The sequence below is a fragment of the Rattus norvegicus genome, chromosome X (assembly GCF_021556685.1).
Source record: "Rattus norvegicus strain SHRSP/BbbUtx chromosome X, alternate assembly SHRSP_T2T, whole genome shotgun sequence".
NCBI lineage: Eukaryota > Metazoa > Chordata > Mammalia > Rodentia > Muridae > Rattus > Rattus norvegicus.
Window position 1 is genome coordinate 95,176,018 of NC_141554.1, and position 5,328 is coordinate 95,181,345.

At 43.9% G+C, this 5,328-nt stretch overlaps 1 long non-coding RNA gene across 1 annotated transcript; it reads right to left on the bottom strand.

Annotated features, from left to right (window-relative positions):
• Positions 1–984: 984 nt before the first annotated feature.
• LOC147998300 (uncharacterized) lies at positions 985–4,922 on the bottom strand. The gene is made up of 3 exons (XR_015646641.1): positions 4,703–4,922; positions 2,766–2,859; positions 985–2,445 (listed from the first exon to the last, which is right to left on the bottom strand). It is a non-coding gene; the product is annotated as an uncharacterized LOC147998300 (long non-coding RNA).
• Positions 4,923–5,328: the final 406 nt, after the last annotated feature.

The following is a 5,328-nucleotide window of genomic DNA, read 5'->3' on the forward strand; positions in this document are numbered from 1 at the left end:
GATTGATTTCTAGAGTGGTTGTACAAGCTTGCAATCCCACAACAATAGAGGAGTGCTCCTTTTTCTCCTCATCCTCACCAGCATCCTCCAGGCAGGTCTTCTGGAGCATAAGTGTTGGTCTTACCTCTGCTCTCAAGTGTCAGAGCTCCTTGCAGCGGGCTTTCAGGTGTGGGTTCTGGCTGTGTCTCTCAGAAGAGATCTACATCCGGCTCCTGTTGGCCTGCACTTCTTCGCTTCATCCATCTTGTCTAATTGGGTGGCTGTATATGTATTTGCCACATGTGGGGCAGGCTCTGAATGGGTGTTCCTTCAGTCTCTGTTTTAATCTTTGCCTCTCTATTCCCTGCCAAGGGTATTCTTGCTCCCCTTTTAAAAAAGGAGTGAAGCATTCACATTTTGATCATCTGTCTTGAGTTTCATGTGTTCTATGCATCTAGGGTAATTCAAGCATTTGGGCTAATAGCCACTTATCAATGAGTGCATACTATATGTGTTTTTCTGTGATTGGGTTACCTCACTCAGGATGATATTTTCCAGGTCCAACCATTTGCCTATGAATTTCATAAAGGCATTGTTTTTGATAGCTGAGTAATATTCCATTGTGTAGATGTACCATATTTTCTGTATCCACTCCTCTGTTGAAGGGCATCTGGGTTCTTTCCAGCTTCTGGCTATTATAAATAAGGCTGCTATGAACATAGTGGAGCACATGTCTTTTTTATATGTTGGGGCATCTTGGAAGGAAATACACTTCAGTGACAAAGACAGATACTACCTCAGATTAAAAGGCTGGAAAACAATTTTCCAACCAAACAGTCCCAAGAAACAAGCTGGAGTAACCAATATAATCTCAAATATATCAAATAAAATCGACTTTCACCCAAAAGTTAGCAAAAAATATAAGGAAGTGTAAGACTCTCAAAGAGAATCTTCCCTCAGAAGGGAGATCCTCTAGCCCAATGACCAGTCCGAGTCCACAGGCTGTAATCTGCAAGAGGATTTTTATTGATCAGGATACACAGGTATCTGTGGGCGTCCCAGTCAATTCAGAAGACTGGCGCGCCTAGCAGAACCAGGGATGGGTTTTTATAGTGTTTTGGGAGCAGAAGCAGGCTTACAGTACAGGGATGTGATTGGTGGAGTAAATGAGGCATACGTGTATGTTACCTATTTTGGCTATAATCATAACAGTGAGTTAGCAAAAAGTACATGGTGGTCAGGGCTTCTGGGGGGTCAGGGACTTTTTCTTTTTCTTGCCAGGTGGCCCATGGAGCAGTGCCCATAATTTAGTCTGGTTTCTGCATTTTGTTTTCTTTTCTGGTCTGTTTCGTCTAAATGATGGGTCAGCTTGTCCCACATATCTAAAAACTTACTTTTTACTTCTATAGTTGAGGGCCTTCGGCTTGTACAATTCCCTTTCTGGGAGGGGGTCTTTCATTCCCCCATTTTCTTTTTGTCCTTGAGTGGAATCTTCCACTCAACTTGGTTAAGGTACCTCTGTTTCTTGTTGTTTTACCATCTGATACTGTTGTCTCAGCACAAAAGTTTGAATGACTGAAAGTCTGTATCTCTTATTATTCTTTTTTGATCTGTATAGAAACAACATTTTTCTTTTAGTGTAGCACACAGACTCCTTTTTTAAAGAATATCAGGTCTAATCTTCTCCTATTTTGAAGGACTACCTCTGAGAGGGAGGTTAGGTGTTCTTGGAGGTCAGCTAAAAAGTCTTTTTTACTTTTAATATCTGAGTCAATGGCAGTTCTGAATTCTCTATAAGCCTTGCATTGTAGGGCAACAGCAGATGTCCTTGTGCTGCCCTTGTAGCACCTAGATAGCCTTAAGTAATTCTCAACTCTCTTTTGTGTCTTATTAAGTCTTTAGCATCAGGATTCTAATCTGGACACTATCTGAACCTATACACCAAGGTCTTTTAGAACTTTTAAACTTATATAGGTTGTGATCCCTGAGGCACAGTCCCAAGAAGTGTTAGGAGTACTAACATATGTAATGTTACATCATTTGTAATAAAAAATCAAGCCTATCCCTATATCTATTTCGAGGGAACCGAGAGCAAACATGAAATTCTTGTTTCTAAAACACACTCCTCAAGTGAGCATTATAACAACCTCTCAGTCACTTATCACTCAGTCACTTACACTTATGATGTGTAAGTCTAGGGAGCTTTTTGAAGATCTGAGTGTCCCTCTAGGTCCCAGCTCTCAGCCCCAACAGGTAGTACGCTGCTGGTGAGGGCTGAGAATTGACGGCTGTCAGGGTGGTCAGCAGCACCAGGTACAGTCCTTTCCAGCGAGGCTCGAGTGTCTGGTCTCAGTGTAGCTGTAGTCTCTAACCTGGAACTGATGACATGTCTCAGGGGTCTCCGGGGCATAGGCTGCTGTCAGCTGTGAGCAGATTTCTTTCTGTATCACCTGTAGGTCTTTTAGCCTGGCATACAAATCATTATTACTATGACATGTTGGTTCAGTAACATCATCTAATACAGTCAGGGGAGCTGAGGCCCCATATAAGATCTCAAAGGGGGTAAGGCTGAATCTGGAAGAGGTATTTCTTGCTCTGAAGAGGACAAGAGGGAAGGAGTGTCACCCAGTCTGTGCCAGTCTCCATGGTTAATTTGGTCAGGGTCTCTTTTAAATTTTTATTTATTTACTCTATCTGTTTTTATCTTAGCCAGATTGGTGGGGCATTTTCTAGCCCCTCGGAGACCCACCCTTGGAGCCTGGTGGCAGACCCAGAGCACTCCCTACCTTCAGGGGTATTCAAGTCAACAGTCAGGAGTGAGGGTCTTCCATCCATGTCTGGAACATTCTTTTTGGCCTCCAGTAGGATTCTGTCTTTCCTCTGTGGTAAAGAAGACCTGTAACAGTTACTAACAAGCATCTCAAATGGGATGGTGAGAAAACAAGAGAATCTTGAGAATAGAGGTCCACTGAAGAGGACAAATAGCATTTAGTCACACAGCTAAACCAGGAGGACTTTTTGGGACAAAAAGGCTGTTGTAAAAATAAGCACAAGCTTTGTGTCTGTGAAACAGAATGGCAAGCAGAGAGGGAGCTGATCTGTTACCGACTATCTCTCTGGACTTAAGAACTAATAACAAAAGGATGGAGAGATGGTTAGGACCTGGGTGCTAGATGCCAAGTGGCTGACAAAAGAATTCTAACCAGTTCACCTGGGACTTTCAGGACCTCAGTATCTGCCCTTTACCAAACTGTCTCATTGGGTTAAATGCCCATGGAAAGGAAAACATTAATACTGACCTTGGCCACAGCCAAAGCCTGAATTCTAAATTTTGACTGGCAAAACAAAGTTCTTCACAGTTTGTTGCAGATTCTTTTTGAAACTATCTCAGGGGCTTCTCTGTCCCCCAACCTGGGGCATTTTGACCACAGGGGTAGGAACTGGCTGTTGTGGGGATAGGATCAAAGGCACTCTCCATGTCAATGATGACTAACAGGGAAGGTTACTTAATGTTGGAGATCAACTCCTCTCTTGGAATAGGGCCAGCAGATAAGGCAGGCTCCCTTAAAGAACTTCTCTTAATGAACGCTCTCCTTCTGTGAGCAAGTGTTGAAGATCTGGCCACTGAAGGCAGCAACTGGAATTATTTTTTTTCAGGGCCAAAAGTCTCATAAAACAACCACTAACTCTATATTATCTTTTTGTTGTCAAAGCGTCAACCCTGGCCGGCCTCATCACCTTGAAACTCCTCTTATGCTGACTTGGCCAGAGCTGTGCCACTGCCCACGTGCAGCCTGCAGCTTGCTAGCAGGCCTGCATGCTTGTCACACTCAGCCCCTATATTTTTTTACTCTGTGCTGTCCCTTCCTTAGAAGCTGTGAATGTTTAAGCAACAGGGAGAATTTTTCTTCAGGATCTAAGGTAAAGCTTTCAGGCTCTTGTTAATACCTGCTTCAGACAGGGTCACTCACTAACCTGGAGTTCTTCATACACAACTGTTAACAGCAGCTAGACTGGACAAGGGGAGCAAAGGGAGGGGCATCTCTCCTTGGGGAGGAGGCCCAAGAGAGAAAGATAAAACTCCCCAGCAGAAAACAATTTTTCTCAAGCAAATTATTTCCAAGTTAAGCACCAAGAGGACCAAGTAAAACTCCTTGACAAACAAAGCAAACAGTTTCATGATTTTAAACACAGTCGGCATTCCAAGATTTTAAACACAGTCATCTATCCAAAGTCCAAAAACGAAACAAAAGTCAAAAAGACACTCGACAATACCACAGAAAACAACCCAGAAAAACAAGACCAAGACAAAGAATCCTATAACCAATTTCCACAGATGTTCAAAGAAATTTAGGACACAAAGAAGACAAACAATTTCAACAGTCAGACAGACAGATGCACCACGCAGCTTCAGTGTCAAACTGAAACCAAAAATTCAGACAGAGGCGACGAGGGTCCGGATCCTTCAGTGGATCTGGCTCTCTCTTCTCGCCTCCAACCCAAAACCATGTATCCTTCCGATACAGGCTGAGCCCTGAAAAACCAGGCTCCAAACACCCTTGGAACTTCTTCCAGGGCTGCGCGGGAGAAGTCTGAGCTCATCAGCTCCTTCTCTGGCCCGCCCAAATACAAACGGTCTAGACCCAAGCCAAGTAACTAAGCATTTACAGAACAAGTCACAAAGCAAGACAAGACAGGACAAGACAAACACTGGCCAGCTTACCTCCCGGTGGGTGGTCGGTGGTCTCTGGGCAGAGGATCTCCGATCCTGGACGAGCCCCCGTATGTATGACTCTCAGAGAGAATCTTCCCTCAGAAGGGAGATCCTCTAGCCCAATGACCAGTCCGAGTCCACAGGCTGTAATCTGCAAGAGGATTTTTATTGATCAGGATACACAGGTATCTGTGGGCGTCCCAGTCAATTCAGAAGACTGGCGCGCCTAGCAGAACCAGGGACGGGTTTTTATAATGTTTTTGGAGCAGAAGCAGGCTTACAGTACAGGGATGTGATTGGTGGAGTAAATGAGGCATACGTGTATGTTACCTATTTTGGCTATAATCATAACAGTGAGTTAGCAAAAAGTACATGGTGGTCAGGGCTTCTGGGGGGTCAGGGACTTTTTCTTTTTCTTGCCAGGTGGCCCATGGAGCAGTGCCCATAATTTAGTCTGGTTTCTGCATTTTGTTTTCTTTTCTGGTCTGTTTCGTCTAAATGATGGGTCAGCTTGTCCCACATATCTAAAAACTTACTTTTTACTTCTATAGTTGAGGGCCTTCGGCTTGTACAATTCCCTTTCTGGGAGGGGGTCTTTCAGAAGGACACTTCATATTCATCAAAGGAAAAATCCA